The sequence below is a fragment of the Scyliorhinus canicula genome, chromosome 2 (assembly GCF_902713615.1).
Source record: "Scyliorhinus canicula chromosome 2, sScyCan1.1, whole genome shotgun sequence".
Lineage (NCBI taxonomy): Eukaryota > Metazoa > Chordata > Chondrichthyes > Carcharhiniformes > Scyliorhinidae > Scyliorhinus > Scyliorhinus canicula.
Window position 1 is genome coordinate 25,932,176 of NC_052147.1, and position 18,036 is coordinate 25,950,211.

The 18,036-nt window shown below is 43.7% G+C and overlaps 1 long non-coding RNA gene across 1 annotated transcript in view; it reads right to left on the reverse strand.

Moving 5' to 3' along the window:
* The window catches only part of LOC119962360, an 89,531-nt gene extending 74,524 nt beyond the window's left edge, over window positions 1-15,007 (reverse strand). Inside the window, exons 1-2 of the long non-coding RNA XR_005459841.1 lie at window positions 14,912-15,007; window positions 11,382-11,456 (exon numbers count right to left, since the gene is read on the reverse strand). This is a non-coding gene — a long non-coding RNA (uncharacterized LOC119962360). The remainder of the gene's footprint in view (window positions 1-11,381; window positions 11,457-14,911) is intronic.
* Window positions 15,008-18,036: the final 3,029 nt, after the last annotated feature.

Below are 18,036 nucleotides of genomic sequence, written 5' to 3' on the forward strand. Positions count from 1 at the left end.
CCCAGACCCCTGCTCCCAGGACCCCACGCCAACTTGCAATTGATCGGGGTTCGCATGCACCCTCACAATTGACCCCAAGCCAGTCACGTGGTCCACCAGGTCCACCCCCTTAAAGAGGCCACGCTACCATAGTGCCACTCAAATTCAATATACAATTCCAGTCAAGAATAGGTAGACATTCTGTCATGGCAGGAAAGATCCACAACACATTTTACAATCAAAATTTGCCCTTTTGGGTCTCATTGCCGTGGAGGGGGTGGAGGCGGGGGCGGGAACAGGAATGTGGGAAGGGGCGTGGCAGGAGCAGGAAGTGATTCCCGCCATGGAAGTCACCAGGAACTCGTGTCGTATCACACAAACCAAATTTTGTTAATTTTGCAGTTTGAGTTTCCCGCCGCTTCTCACGGCAGCGGCATGCTGGATGGCCCACACTCTGCAATCATATCCAGGCGCCATTTTAAAAAGTGACTGGATAGACACCCGCTCAACACTGAGGGAGGAGATGAGTTGGAAGAGGACAGGGAATGCCAGAGCCCAAATTCAGTGCTGCCTCCTGGCATCCTGCTTGACCAAGTAGATGCCAGGAGGGCTGGCCTCTAGTCACAGGATGGAAGGGAGAGTCTGGGCAGGGAGATAAAGTCTGAATGGGAGCACATCTCCAGGGCAGTCAGTGGACTACCCTGCAATACCACAAAAAGATGAATGATCTCATCTCTACATTGGATTAAGTGAACCCTCAACGGCTCACACTCCCTTCACTAAATAGTACAGGGGCCAGGGGTTCAGTGGCCTCAGGTGACTACTCATAGCCTGATTACAGTTCATCTAGTCTGCAGGTGGAGACGCCATTGTAGGTCCCTCACCCTTTCTGTCTGGGAACTGGGGATGTGAGTGGAATGGTCTCTGGCATTGAGGGCACGGGCAAGCATTTCTAATGACATGGCTTTGTGAGCTTTATCCTTATATCTACATAGGTTTACCACTCTGGATGCTGCTGGCCCAGAGTCCTACAGGACAACCCTGCAATGCAGCAATCAGATGGCACACAATCCAGTGGTCTATTTGTATGTCTTGAAGAATGAGTAAGATCCAGGAACCTCAATAACTCTCAATCCTATTTTCTCTTTGCAAAGGAGCAGATTAGCCATAATCAGAGCGATAGGGAGAAGATGAGAGCGGGCCAAGCACAATTAAAAGAACTGGCGATCTGAGCAGGTAGTCGTGTTGGTGGGGGTGAACCAGAGAAGATCTGTCGGAGATGGAGCATTTGGCTTGTGGCCTTCATTTGGTAAGGATCCGTGAATGTCATAGAAACATTTCAAGCGTTTCTCCATGTTGTAGGCAGCTCATGCAGTCATTCACTTTCTCTTCTCTCTCTCACAACTGCCAGCAGGAAGTGGGAACCGGCCAAAAGTGATGAAGCCCTGTCAAACACTGGGACAAACCTGTAGATGAAGGAGGACACTGGGGAGGGAGAATGTATACCTGTTGAGGCATCACAGCAGATCCCTGCACTTTCCATCACATGTCCACAATTGAAGGAGGCAGGGTCAGTCAAGTTCTCCGATAATTGCAAGTGTCCTGGCAAAGATGTGTCTGCAAGGTTCATGCCTGATGACCGATCTCTCGATTCAACCTTCCAAGAGTTTCTGGAGAGGCAACAAGAGACAAAGGAAAATCGGGTAGAGAGGTCGGAGGCCCTCAACAGAGTGGCGCGTAAGGCAGAGGAGTCTGTCCGAACTCTGGCCGATGAAGTCAGCCTGTGCCTCATGGAGGTCCCCATGGGAGGATGGCGGACTTCATGGGTAACCTGGTCTAACAGATTCTGCCAGAGATGCATTCAGGCCTGTACTCCATCGCTGTAGCCACGGGAAGCTATTGTAGTGGCTAGGCAAGGGGAAGGTGGGTGGGGTGCCCTTTTGTCTCAAAGTATCAGGCAGGGGAGAGCCCTTGGGCTCACAAAGGGAAGAGGTGCGGCTGTTGGACATGCTTGGGAACTCCAAACAGGACTCTCTGAGGGTATACAGTAATTCCGAATCCCCTTTGCCTGTAACCCCTTCAGCCTTCCCATCTGTTACCACAAAAGGAGCAGCTTCCCCACAGCAGGATGGCCAAAGTAAGCCAGGGCCCTCTGGACCTCGAGTCTCCAGAGAATGGCTGCCAGCGTCAATCCAGGCAGCAGAACCAACTGATCAGCAGACTGCCTCCGCTCCTTCTGCGGATATCGGGGAGCACTTTGAAGAAGTGACAGAGAAAGAAAAATTAAGAAGTTGCGATTTTACAAGTGGTTTCACAGGTGAACTACGATTGTTACACTTACCTCCACACCAAACCCTCCCCACATTGCCCCCCAATCCTTATTGGAGGGACACGAGGACCAAGATTTTTCCACTGAATCAGGCTTGTGCAGGAAGGCACAAGTCTTTGCCAGGGTCCTTCTAAGCCATGTGCAAGAAGACACCGGCACACGCTGAGTCCTTGCCCTGCGAATACATGGAATCCGAAAACCCAGGGTAATGCTCTGGAGAGCTACGTACAAATCCCACCACAACAGATGGCAAAATTTTAATCCAATAAAAGATCTGGAATTAACAGTATAAAGATGACCATGAAACCATTTTCAATATTGTTAAAAAAAAACCATTGCGTTCATTAATGTCCTTTAGAGAAGGAAATCTGCAGCTTCTCTAGCCTACATGTGACTATAGATCCACAGCACCATGGTTGACTCAATAGATGCCCTCCGAAATGGCCCAGCTCAATTCAATGGCAAATAGGGATGGGCAACAAATGCTGGCCCAGCCAGTGTCACCCACGTCCCATGATCGAACAGAAGAAAACCTCACCTCTCCAATGCCCTGGTTTTGTAAGTGTTACATGCTGGGCTTCCCTTTCAGTTTCCAGCTGAGCTGACCGACATCTCCGACCTAACTCCCATGCAGCATCTCGAGAGATCAACTATGCGGCTCTCCATAGTTGGGGGCAGCCACAATAATTGACGCCTCCCCCAGGTGTTACATTTACCTCCAGACTCTCCCCCATCACCTTCTGTCAAACACAGGTAAATGTAGAAGTCCCTTACCTTCCCGGAAAGCCCACTCCATTACAATTGACATGCCTCCCCTCATCCTGCCCACCCCAGAATCCGCATCCTCCTCCGCATCCCCTAGCGTCCCTTCACCTGCCATCACTCTACCATCACCCTCACACCCTACCAGCTCCCACTGCCCCCTTTAATCATGACCACCTCATCCTCTCGCCGGTATCCTGAGTACACCCCCAGAATTCCTCCATTAACTCTACAGACACCTGCCTCTGAACAATTTTCCCTCTTTCCACCCACCCCGGCCCACACCTCGGCGGGATGCAAATTGGTTTCCCGACGGCCTCTGGTGGGAATTGTGACCTGCCATGACGGGCGGAAGAACAAGATTCCGCTGTCAATTTAAACCGACGGGCAGTGGCGGACTGGCCAGGGTGTCAGCTTGCCCGATGGCAAGTGGGCCCCTGATGAAGTGGGCCCCCTATATCAAATAAAAATGCAAAAAAGAAACAAACACAGGCAACTGTTTTAGTAATAAAAAGGAATAAGAAAAAAAGAGAACAGGACACAAATAAGCAGTGCATAAAAAGGAACGAAACAGGGGAGGTAGTGGAAGGATGTGGAATAGGGGGGCCCGGGTCAGGCATAATTAAGGAAATTCCATGTTTTCAGCGAGAGTGTGTGAATTTAAAGATAAAGTTACAATTCGTGATTTGAGATGGTCGGCAACTTCAAAGGATATCAAGCAGTAGTCTTGGTTCAGCCGGTATATCGGTCCGGGGCCCGGAGAGCCAAGAAGGGGCCCGTGAATCTCTGAAGGGCCCTTAAAAATTATAATTAATTAGATAAATAAATCTCCAACTTCTTTCCTGAGATTTGTATTCTAACTTAATAAAATATAATTGTTTTTAAAAAGAGCAATACCAAATAAAAATGCAATAAAGAAACAAACAAATAATCACTCAGTGTATGAAGGAACGAAGCAGTGTTAAACAGATGTGAAAAGGAGTGGAGGGGGGGAGGGGGGGGCTGGTTCACCCGGGTCGGACATAGTTGGAAATCCACGTTTTCAGCAAGAGTGTGTGAATTTAAAGATAAAGTTACAGTTCGTGATTTGAGATGGTCGGCAACTTGAAAGGATATCAAGCAGTACATAGGGTCGTGAGGTCACTGAAAAGGAGAAGCGGTACCTTTGACCGTGATTCATGAGGTCAAAGATATTGAAGTGATAAGCCATGATCGGTAAACTCAAAGGGTTGCGACTTGTAACACTCCACTGGTATCAAACTGGACATGTTAACTTTGGTCGTGGGACCATTCTTAATGTCTTACTATAGTCGGACAAAACTTCTAAATTTCAACAGTTGTCTCAGTTGCTTGCTGGTGTGAACACTGGACAGTGGATTGTCTCCTCTTCTGAAGCTGCATAGGCCACAGTAGTATTGACTAATGAACATAGCCTATTGAAGTGTAAGTAAGTTATTTTATATTTTTTATCTAGTAGGGGTTTATCTGGCATTCCTTCAAGTTATTCTTGCAATCATCAATATTCATTTTTCCCAATGTGGGCTATTTTTAATTAAGTTTTTATTTCAGGAATATTACCCCTACCAGCATGGAAAAGAAAAAGCATAAATCTGGGTCACTAAAACGCAAAGAACCAAAAGAAGCAGAAAGGAAGGAATCAGCCAAGCGATGCAGGCCTATTACAGAGTTTATAATACCACAAACACAATCCACATCAATATCCAGTTCTGCAACAAATAATCAAGAAGCAAGAAACACTGCTCATGGTGATGATGCAATGACATGCGAGTTACAAGAACAGAGAAGAGCTACTTTGAATGTAGAGGCTAATACAAGTGCATCCATTACTAATCAATCCAGGCCCAATATTTCTTCTGGCTTCCTTGTTCCGGTATCTGTACTGCCTGTAGTTGCAACATCTGAACGCATTGCTTCAACTAGTGACAGGGAATCAGATATTCCTTCAAGCATAAATGACTTGGTTTCTGAAGCACATCCTGTAAATGAACCTACGCAAGAAAATTAAAGATCAATTACTGGAATCTTCCAATATCCATCACGAGCAAAGCTAAAACTGTTTTTGCTGAACATCCACTTCAGCCACTTGATGATCTGCCATTTGATGCTCGTTTGTATGAGAGGAAAATTATGAATGACTCAGTCCCAAGAAAATGGCTAACATATAACAAAGAAAATAGATGCTTATATTGTTTATACTGCTTAGCCTTTGAGTTTCCCAACATTTGTAATCCATCACCCTTTGTACATGGCTTTAGTGACTACAGGCGTATTAGCCAGAGCTTGACTTTACATGAATCGACAACAACACATGTCAGAAAAGCTCAGCAATATATCAGTGTGGTTAATGATGGCACCTTAGATAGATTTTTTGCAGCATCACTAATTAAAAGGCAAGAAGAAGTACTGAAGCAGAGAAGTATTGTCATGAGGATTATAGACATCATAAAGATGTTAGGCAAGCACTTCCTTTTCGAGGTCACAGAAATGAATCGGCCTACACTCTAGATAATGAGGTTCTGAATCATGGCAATTTTTTAGCTACAGTGCAGTTGATGGCAAAATATGACCCCATTATGGCAGCTCACGTTTCTGCAGTGCAAAACAAGCCTAAACAAAGAATCAAATGATTAGAGCAACAAGGAAAGGCTCAAAGTAAAGACCGTGGTGGACTTGTTACATACCTGAGTAAAACAACTATAAACATGTTAATCAAAATTATGAAGAATATGATACAAGAAAGAATTAGTCATGACGTTTCTCAAGCAAAATATTATTCTATTCAGGTTGATTCAACACAAGATAATTCATCCATCGATCAGTTTAGCATTATTATTCGTTATGTGCTTAAAGGTATTATCTGTGAGCGACTAATTTCAGTTGTGCCACGTAATGATGGTACAGGACAGGGACTTTTTGATCTATTGATTGAAACATTACAGCATCTTAAAATTGACCCCCAAAAATGTTTATCTGATAGCACAGATGGTGCTGCAAGCTACCATGGCCAGTATAATGGTTTACAAAGTAAAATTGCTGATGTGGCTGATCAACATGTTCATATATGGTGCTATGCCCATGTCTTGAATTTGGTGATAACTGAAAGAACAAAATGTTGTGTGCCTGCAGTTTCTTTTTTCAATTTGCTCCAGAATATAGCAACTTTTGTGAAAGCATCATACAAGAGAATGGCTGTATGGATAGAAGTTGTTGGAAAACATCTAGGACAAGAACAAATGAAACGATTAAAGCTAATTGGTGAGACCAGATGGTCAGGAAAATCCAATGCAGCAACAACTATATTTGGACGTTTTGATGATGCCGCTGCCAGTACTTTCGTAAATCTATTGACTTGCTTATCAATGATACAAGATTCAGAAAAGTTTGATGTAAAAACAAAACATTAAGCAAATGTTTTACTTCAAAGTCTTCTAAAGTTTGAAACCATATTGACAGCATTTACTTACTTGTATATATTTGAAACTACAACCCCGTTATCAAGTTATCTACAGACAAGTGGTTTATATATGTTTACTGCATGGAGTTTGGTAGATTCAGCTATAACAAAGTTGAAGGAACAGACAAGAACATTTGATAACGTTCACAGCAAGGCTTTGAAATTTGTAAATAAATGTAATGACAGGATTTCACAGATGAATATGGATGAAAATCAAACATTGGAAATTGATGCGTTGAAAACAGCATTGCCAGTTAAGAGGCAGAGGAAGAAGAAAAGAATGGCAGATGAGCTTATTGATGATGAAAGAAATTCCTGAGATTCTCTAGCTGATTTTCGAGTAAATGTGTTTAACCTAATAATGGATCAAATTGTCCAGTCACTAGAATCACGCTTTGTATAACACAAACAGTTGTATAAAGATTTGTCCTGCTTGGACCCAGCAAAGTTTAAAACTATTGCAGAGAAGGGCCTTGAAGATGAAGCATTGGAAGGTATTATTAAGCTGTTTCCACAAATCAGCAACAATCAAGTAATATTGGAATTGTTTTCTTTTGCTTCAAACTTTGATGTATTAAAGCTATTACTTAATGATGGTGAGAATATGGATTCCAGTTGCAACAATTGTAAAATTTGCAGCACTTGCCCATCGTGTGTACTAAAAATTCTGGCATCCAACAGACTTCATGACAAGGCATATGATAACCTTTATGAACTTTATAAAGTCATCTGCACACTATCAGTTACTCAAGTCTAATGTGAGAGGGCATTTTCAAAGCTAAAGATCATAAAGACAAGGTTAAGAAATTCGCTGTCTGAGGAGAATTTGGAATCATACATGTTGCTATCCATTGAGAAGGAATTGTTAGATGAATTGGATGCAGAAGCAATTATTGGCAGATTTGCACAATCATCTAGCGAACACAAACGATTGCTCTTAATATAGTGAACTGCATGCAATGCTCTATTGTGCTTTTGAAATATCTGTTAATGTGTAAATTGTGCAGTAAACTATTTAAAAATATCAACCAATTACTTAAAATTAAAAAAAAAATTCAATTATAACATTCTATATTTACATTCGGTATCTAATGCCAGTAATATGTACAGTACATGTACACTGTAATTACTAAGAAATACACATTTTTTCCACAAAAAGTTTAATTGTACCCTTTTTTCCATATGTATTTTTTGAAAATTTTATTTATTCATTATGAAAATTAAATGATAGCATTGTAGTTGTGGGTGGACCCCCTTTATCTCCTGGCAACCAATATTTTTAGACCCAGTCCGCCACTGCCGACGGGAAATTGATTTTTCAGCTCGTGTCACATTGTCCACCTTTAAACCTGCTGCGGGGATTCTGGTAAATTCCTGCCGGTGTGTTTTAAAAAGAAATTATGTATTGTGCTCAGAGCAATAATGCTGAGTCAGAAACTAGTATAAATACAATCTCATGATTTAATCACAGCCACTATCTCCTGCTGAGTCAGCTAGGTGTTGACGTAGGCCTCAGTGCTGTCAGGTTAAGGTAGGGAGAAAGAATTCTAGCTTACGTTGCAAAATCAATCAGCTGCTACAGTTCCATTGGGAGACTGGAGGGACCTCTTTGCAAATATCAGGGCTGATTGATTGACGTTTTAGCAACCATAAATTGGCACATTTAATCCACCATCTCTAGCGTGATCCCTTTCAAAGCTCTATCCGCATTCAGTCAGTCGATCCCTGCACTCCTACCTCAGTTTCACCTCCACGCACCAGCAACCCATATCACCTGCGCAGCTTGATGGCAAGTTCAGCTACTGCAGATCCATCGATTTGACAAATGAGGGGTTACAAATAGAGGTGCAAACCTACCAACAATGGCTTAAAACAGGCTTTGGTGTGACTATGAAATAAACCAAAAAGCAAAGAGCAAAATAGTCGGTGAGTGCTCATTGTCAAACCTCACATATTGAATGTTGTACTTTGGCTGAGGTGCTGGGGGATGATTTATGCACATGGAAGAGTAGTGCAGCGAGAACTCAATGCCTTTCAAGGATGGCATTAAGACCAGACCTGCAATACCGATGTTAGTTGAGGATAGTGTCAGACGTCAAAGAGCCATTTAGTACTTGTAATGATATGTATTGATATGTATATATGTAGACAAATAAAGGGTTAATTATTACATCTCAGTGTAATACAACCACTCAAGGGCACTTCCAGTTCCCAGTTTAAATATAAGAACTCAGGGAATCTTGAGTAGTCAGTTGAGTATTAGCAGCAGAGAGAGATAAATCACAGCATAGTTCAGACTAGATAGAAGTAGCATGTGTATTTCATTAGTTATTACTTAAACATTGATTATTTTATTAATAGTTACAGTTCTGAGGAGTGTGCAAACTCAATATAAATTTAATTGTTATTCAATAAAGCAGTTTGGCTTTAAATTAGAGATTGGTAGTTTCTTCAGAATCACACCATCAGACCATTCTGGATTACGAAGCAAAGAGTAATATAACAGCACCAGAATACAACTTGCACATGAAGAATGACCAGTCTGCAAGTTACAAGAGAGTTTGCGGACAACTGTCTGACTGTACCCTGCCAAGAACCAACAACATTGTACTGCAGTTGTCACAAAAACAAATTCAAAACCTGTTTAAAGTTTTATGTTCTGGATTTTGGAATTCTAGTACTGTACCAAGGTATACACTGAATGAGTATTTCATTCATTTGTAGAAAGGTGGATCAAAGGGTATGTAGTTTAAAGACCTGATTTGTTTTGTGTTTTGAGCCGTGATTAACTTGTCAGCCCCCCCCCAAGTGAGGTACAACTGCATTTTATGAGCAATGCCGGTGTCAAGCGTGCATGCCTGCGTAAATACTGATTAAATAATGCACCCTGGAGGCAAATAACTCAGAAAATCAAGCTTCTACAATAACACGATGATTAGCGTCGATGAAACTTGATACTTTGGATCTCGATAAAACAGTTGTTGGATCTGAGCAAATGTTACACAGGATAACAGCACCAATAGTATTTTAGTTAAGATAACTTGCCCAAGAAGCTACAGGCGGAAGTACAGCAGAGATGCAAAATGACTCTTCGGTTCCAGAACCTTAATCCCAATTTAATTGCCAAAACTTCTGAGATTCATGCAAGTCTGTCAAATCACCTGATGCAATCTGGTAAACATCTGGAAGTGTTAAGTACGATGGCTGTCCCCACAGCTGTCCCAGGACCACTAAACCAGAATTTTCTTTTGATTGAACAGTGTGCAAAATAATTTGAACTCTCCGCCTCTGACAAGAATGAAAGGAAAGGGGGAACGAAAAGGCAAAGGTTAGAACGTAAATAAAAGTTGAAAGTTCCGGAAATGCGCAGGAGTGCAGGACAGCATCTGAATGAGAACAAGAGGTCAGCATTTTAGGTGAGGCCCGCATCAGCAGTCAAAGGAGGAGTTGAAATCAAACAGACACATTCAACATTAATCGGAAATCCATTTTTCATTAACCCACTTATTTGAAAATGACCAGCAGCTTTGTCAAATTACGAGAAATTTCACGTGAGCACGTTAATGGTACTAAGTCTCCTGAATTAAAACTGCTTTCAGCCAGAGATTCATCATCCCTCCCAACTCTTCTGCTAGTGCTTAGTATCAATTTACCCTCTCTATCAGTTGTCCTCCACCTTTTGTATCTTAAGAGATGACACAAACATAAGTTGTTTTTTTCATTCAAGTGATGTCGGCGTCGCTGGCAAAGACAGCTTTTATTGCCCATCCCTAATTGTTCTTGAGAAAGTAGAGGTGAGCTGCCTTCTCGAACCATTGCAGTCTATGTTGTATAGGTGTTACAGATGTGGGTTAATGTAGTTGTGTGCAGTCTGTTTAAGAACTGAGTCACGTGACGTGTGTGACATCATCAGTTACTTTGTTGGCTTTTAAAGAGTCTAGAGTCAAACCTTGTAGAGTGAAGAACTATTCAGTAAACCTCTATTAATCTTGCATCAAACCCAAGTGCTTCTGCAATTTCTATTTCATTTGCACTTGTTAGTCTAAACATACAAAAGTAGGTACACCTATTTGTTGGAGCTGTACTCATCCAGGTAAGTGGAGAGTATTCCATCACACTCGTGCCTTGTAGATGGTGGATTAGCTTCGGGGAGTCAGAAGGAGTGTTACTCACTGCAGAATTCCTAGCCTCTGACCTTCTCTTAGCCACAGTATATATATGGCTAGTCCAGTTCAGTTTCTGATCAATATTGATCCCAGTATCTTGCTTCTGGAGGATATTGTGATATCAAAGGGTGATGGTTTGATTCTCCCTGTTGGAGATGGTCATGGCCCAGCACTTCTGTGATGTAAATGTTAGATAGAATAGATAGAACAGTACAGCACAGAACAGGCCCTTCGGCCCTCGATGTTGTGCCGAACAATGATCACCCCACTTAAACCCACGTAACCTGTATACCCGTAACCCAACAATCCCCCCATTATCCTTACACTACGGGCAATTTAGCATGGCCAATCCACCTAACCCGCACATCTTTGGACTGTGGGAGGAAACCGGAGCACCCGGAGGAAACCCACGCGCACACGGGGAGGACGTGCAGACTCCACACAGACAGTGACCCAGCCGGGAATCGAACCTGGGACCCTGGAGCTGTGAAGCATTGATGCTAATGTTACTTGCCACTTGTCCGCCAAAGCCTGGATATTCAAGGATAGCTGGGACACTGGGTGGAGGTGGGCGTCAATAAACTCTGTGTCTTTGTTTAGTCAACTGTAATACATGCAGTACTTGAATAATTATCCCAAAATTGTGACAGCAATACATATTGCAACTTACCCATTAAAGACATCTGGATGTTGTTAAGATGAAACAGTGATCCTCTGAATAATTCGGGTGGCCATCAATAGATTGCTGTACAGAAGAGTTCATTAGAAACATTATAAAACGTGTGCATTCTGTGAAAAACCTATTAAGCCATGGCCCGCTCGTTAACAGCCATCCCAATGGCCAACAAAAACATGGCAAACATTGCAAATTGTTTTTTTTTGCTTTTTCTTCATGATTCACAAAACAAATGGCTGGAAATCACCACAACAATTTCCATAACCAACACTTTGATCATTGACAATCTGGACAATCAAATCATTACAGGTCCAGGGATTTGATTACCTGCAAATGCTCGCATTCCGAGCATTGTCCAGCACCTCTGACTTTGTCTATATAAATGTTTCTGGAACATACCTCTCCATTCACCTGAGGATGGAGCTGCGCTCCGAAAGCTCGTGTTTGAAACAAACCTGTTGGACTTCAACCTGGTGTTGTAAGACTTCTTACTGTGCTCCCCCAGTCCAACGCCGGCATCTCCACACCATGGCTCCAAGAACTGTACATACGTTTGTTTAGAATAGTTCAATTTGAAATAACGTCCTTTAGTTTTTCAAGTGGGGAAAGATGTTGGGGAAAAGAGAATTGTTCAATTGTTCTTTGTTTGATTTTGTGTGTTTGGTGACTGTTCTCTGCGCTGTGCGCTGTTAGTACAGCTCGTGCATGAGTAACAGAAACTGAAAGGAAGCTTTTGGCTGGAGACAAAACTGAAGTCCTGTTCACACCCAGAACAAAGTGTGAGTCATCTCCAAGGTACAAAACACATTGGGCGGGATTCTCTGACCCTGAGGCTAAGGGTTGACGCCGTTGTAAACACCGTCGCATTTCCCGACGGCTTCAACATGGCCTCAGGATCAGCAATTCAGACCCTTACAGGGGGCCAGCACAATACTGGAGTGACCCACACCATTCCAGTTGCCGATCCCAGCGTCAGATGGGCGCCGTGGGTCCGCGCATGCACAGTGGGACTGGCACGATTTCCACGCATGCGCGGTGTCTCCCTTCTCCGCGCCAGCCCCGACGCAACATGGCGTCGGGCTACAGGGGCTGGTGCGGAACAAAGGAGGCCCCCAGCCCGAGAGGCTGGCCCGCCGATTGGTGGCCCCAATCGCGGGCCAGGCCACAGCGGAAGCCACCCCCCCCACGCCCCCACAGGCCGCCCCCGGATCCTTCCAAGCCAAGGTCCCGCTGGGTAAGATCAGGTTAGAACGGCGCCGGCGTGACTTGGGTTTTTTGGTACAGCTGCTCGGTCCTTTCCGGGCGGTGAATCGCTGGGGGGGGGGGGGGCCTGTAGAGCAGCCCCCAACCACGCCGCACTGACCGTGCCGGCACCAATAGCGCCGATTCTCCAGGCTCAGAGAATCCCGCCCCGTACGCCTGACCTCCAAGCCTGACAGTTACCTGCTGTCAGCAGAGGCCCAGGGACATATAATTTTTCGCAACCTTCTGTTGACATCCGACCCAGAACCATGGGTGGAATCTTCGGCTCTGACTGGTGGCAAACCTCGAGGCGGGTAGGGTACGCACATACCTGAACCTCGCTGCCTGTCCACTTCCACAAGAATTAAGTTTTGAGTGAGAAGGCACAGTGTCAACCTTCCACCCTGCTGCCAATTGAGGCCCTTAAATAACTAATTAATGATCATTAATATCAACCTCATCCCGCTGTTATTGGTATTAACCTAGCTGCAAGCTGACCTCTTGTCATCAGTTATGATGCACGGCCTTTCCCGAACAGGCGCCGGAATGTGGCAACTAGGGGCTTTTCACAGTAACTTCATTTGAAGCTTACTCGTGACAATAAGAGATTTTCATTTCATTTCATTTTCAAGGTCAAGCATCAGATCAAGGCCTTGATGAGGTGCGATGCCTTTTCTGGTCAGCTTGGATCTTGTATGTCCCTCTCGTGGAGACCAGGAATTAGATCAATTTGAATTTGAATTAGTTTTTGGAACAGCAATGAGATGGATTAGGTGTTTGCCCTGTCCACTCTGCACATTGGCTTTTAACTTTTAAGAACGGAGTGACTTTTTAAAAGAAAACTGTGTGGCAAGCTTGTCACCCACTAGATGTGCTGGGGGTGGGGAATGTGATGGCTCCTCTGATCAAAGGCACTCAATGCCTAATTGAGTGTTTGTACATTGGAAAGGGCTGCCGTTTGAGAGCCACTGCACTGCCCTTGTTTCTGACCCCCGCGCCACCCACCTCCCCCCCCCCCATACCTCTCTGTGCAACCCGCATCCCGTGAACCCCCTCCACTCACATTATTTACATCCAGCTTTGGGACCTTCATGATCATGGCATTCCAGCAGTGTCCTTTTGGCAGCAGCCATTGTCTGTGGTGAGTTGCCAATACTTGGTAGGCAGGACTTTAATTCTCTGGAGTCTTGATCCAGGGTAAGGCAAGCTGGTAGCCTTGACAATGCCTAACTGGCTTGTGGTTTGGAAGGCCTGCCTGAAAAGAGGCACCAGGGGTCTCTTGCCAGCTCTGCAGCCGGCAGGAAAGCCCCTCAGCCCCTCAAGAAGATTCCACACCATGAATCTTCTCCCATGCAACTCTCTTTTTATGACAACCAGTCATCATATTAAGTAGGAATCTTATTCATTGTTAATTCAGTAAAATGAAAATAAAAATAAAAGCAAAATATAATTGCCAATGAGAGCAAACGAATGGCAGGAAGGTAAAACGAAATGCTCCAGAATATGTCAAAATGTTCTCAAATAAGTGATGACAGATTACAATCTCATTGTTACCCTTCAACAGCAACGTGGGCCCTGCGCCGTTGCTAGAATTAGCCATGGGACTAGTGGAGCAATTTGTATTTTAATTAAGTGACATTAGAGATTCTGTGCTTTTCTTCAAAACTCATGTGAGAATTTAACTCTGATTATTAATTCTAACAGTGTCCAGTCGGGGCAAACAGACCCATGGTACTCGACCCTCACACTACCATCTCTACAACATTTCCTAGAAGCAGACCATCGCCATGACAATATCCTGCCATAGGATCCTGCACTTAAAAGCAGCAACTGCTTTGTGAACAAGTACAGCAATATGCATCACTGCTTGTGTACGTTGGTGTGGGGTACTAACTTGTATGGTTAGACATAACTGGCATCCCACCAGCTTAACAATGTTGCATTTAAACTGCTGAGCTCTACTGAATTCAGCTCCTAGTCATTCTGGAGTTCCACTTCACACGGACAGGAAAAGACTTCTTCCCACAAGTCCCGAAAGACGTGCTTGTTAGGTGAATTGGGCATTCTGAATTCTCCCTCACTGCACCCAATCAGGCGCCCAAGTGTGGCAACGAGGGGCTTTTCACAGTAACTTCATTACAGTGTTAATGCAAGCCTACTTGTGACAACAATAAATATTATTATGTTTACAAGCAGTAAATTCTAACAGGAAAGAAACAATTTAGCTGATAAAGCACAAACCATCATTACTTATTTGAAAAAATTAGACTGAAAAGATTTACCTCTGAGCAAGTCATATGATTATAGACAGTGACCCAATCAGCCAATTGGAATGTCACCTCTCCTTGCATTTTAATATTCTGTCTGCCTTTAGATCATTCCTGCTGAAGATAAAAATGAATAGCATTATTTTGTGATGCTATAATTATAGATAACCAATGTAAAATAATCTGATAATTGGAGTATGCTTGCTTCATCTATCTTCTTTAACAGGCAGTGCCATTTTTTAATTAAAGTAGAAATTGCTCAAAACATTAGCCAGATTTTGAAAGAGAAATACTTTTTTAAAATTGTGGGTGTGGCGCCAATTTGTTTTCTTGTAAACCAATTTACTGCTGGATGATTCGCCATTCGCCTCATGAGAAGGTGATTTCACCCTCAACGCCCCCCCCCCCCCCCCCCCCCCCCCCCCGCCCCCGTGTTTACAAGGAATGATGCAAGATCCCCTTAAAATGAGCAAGATCCCCTTAAAATGCCCTCTGAACATGGTGCCCCAATCTCCTTAGATGCGGCATTGTGGGCTCAATAAGGCTCCGCTCACCAGTGTGACAGCACAAACCACCTACCCCCCCCCCCCCCCCAGATTTCTTTGTGGAGATAGTGCCCAAGAACCTGGAGAGAAATGTCATCTGTGCAGCTAAAGGGGCAGCACGGTAGCACAGTGGTTAGCACAGTTGCTTCACAGCTCCCGGATCCCAGGTTCGATTCCCGACTTGGGTCACTGTCTGTGTGGAATCTGCACGTTCTCCCCGTGACTGCGTGGATTTACTCCGGGTGCTCCGGTTTCCTCCCACAGACCAAAGATGTGGAGGTTAGGTGGATTAGCCGTGCTAAATTGCCCTTAGTGTCCAAAAAAGGTTACATAGATAGAATTTACAGTGCAGAAGGAGGCCATTTGGCCCATCGAGTCTGCACCGGCTCCTGGAAAGAGCACCCTACCCAAGGTCAACACCTCCACCCTATCCCCACAACCCAGCAACCCCACCCAACACTAAGGGCAATTTTGGACCCTAAGGGCAATTTATCATGGCCAATCCACCTAACCTGCACATCTTTGGACTGTGGGAGGAAACCGGAGCACCCGGAGGAAACCCACGCGCACACGGGGAAGACTCCGCACAGACAGGTAGGATTAGTGGGTTACGGGGATAAATTGGAAGTGTGGGCTTAATTAGAGTGCTCTTTCCAAGGGCCAGTGGAGACTCGATGGGCCGAATAGCCTCCTTCTGCACTGTAAATTCTATGAGGGCCGGTTTTCCCGACCCGGCCAGCACCCTGAACACAGAGTGCAAGATTCCACCTACACTGTGGATTACACTATTCTAGATGTTAGATGCCCCATTCTCCTCTGCCACTTCCCCTCCTATCAGCTCGCACTACCAGCAAGTTATGGCGTGAAACCTTTTCGAACTGAAGAATGAGGAAAAACGTCTAACAGGCTGCAAAATGCCTCTGATCCAATCATTTCAACCTCGTTTAATTATATGTGTTAATTCAATACGATCCTGGGTTCTGTCAGTTTGTAATCTGTTCAATCAGTCAACCCGTCGATACGATAACACAGAACAGAACCCTCCTGGAAGAAAAAAATCTGATAAAACCAATGTGGTGATATGATTTGTTAGCTGTCTGCCATTGGTGCAGAACACCGGCTTACCATTGGCCCTGGTCGGTCATGTGCCTCTTGACCGATTGGTTGAGACCAGTCACGTGACAGCTCTCCGATTGCTCGAGAGGCTGGGTTAACCACGCCTCCTTACCGAGGTATAAATAGTCGGAAAGCCAGGCGGTCATCCAATTTATTGTAGACAACCGCAGGGCTAAGTTCTAGCTTATTAAAGCCTAACTTTTGTATAGCAACTCGTCTCTCGTGCAATTGATGGCTCATCAACTTAACATCAAAAGACAAAAACTCTTATCCTCGAACTGGAGGGCTTGCCTATAATAATAATCAGCCACCATACAATCGTTTCTGAGTTCTTTTGCCTTTGTCATTTTACCATTGATAGAGACAGATGGAAGGACAGGTAGAAAATATTACCATTCGATTCAGTTCCGTGATTCGGAAAGATAAATATTAATGATTAACAAAGGCCACCTGGAGCCATCCAACAGCAGTAATGAAGGAACAGCAATAGTGCTTGGAATCATCAGAGGAGATATGGAAAATAGAGTGAAAACGTAATCACTTCAGAAATCAGTGTGAACAGTCAGACTAATACACAGATTGAAATGCCAGAAAACTTAATTATGCCTCATTAAGAAACCTAACAAGATTAGAAACTTTAAGATGATCGCCTTCGTTCCTGGAGGACTCTCGAGCTGATGAAAGGGGTAAAAGCAGTTGAGAAATTATCTTTTGTTTTGGAAGACAATTTTTCATTTCAAAACAAGGTCAAAAAAGGCAAATCTTATAAATCAGAGAGTAATACAACAAAATAGACAAGGTACCAGATCACAAAAGAAATCTAATTATAACTCTCTTGTGAGGAGATGAAACTCAGAAATAACCACAAGAGATGGTAACTGTGGGACATTAATTAATTCAATGTGAAGATGATACCTATCTAGTTCATTAATCATTTCATAATCCTTCTCTATCCTCTTTTATGTCCATAATCTATTGGTTTCCCCAGAAGCTGTGAAACATTGCATTGGACCACTGCAAAAATCTAAAGCAAAGACAGATCAAGGACAGTACAACTATTTATCCCTGCTTTGACAAAGGAAGAGCCATTATTTATACACTGAATCATGGCTGAAGTTAACACTAGACTGGACTGTCCCATTCAATGTCAAAACAACCCAGTTAAACATTGGTGTGAAAGTCCATGACCAATTACTCAAGAGATATCCCATATGGAGAGAAGCAATAAAATATGCATGCCATCTTTTACTGTAGCCCTTAGATCCAACTTTCATTCAAATCATAGACTGCCATCTAAAATTGCTATTTAGAGCCGTCTTTTCCTTATTAATGATAAGAAGATTGGTGACCATGGTTTGTGAAAAGTTCTTAACCTTTTGAGACTAAATCTTATCAACTTTATCCAGCATGCCAGAAGCCGAGTGGGTGTATGCGGAAGAGGCCTCCTGTAAGGGGACCTCCCTCCGGGCCCTCGCCATG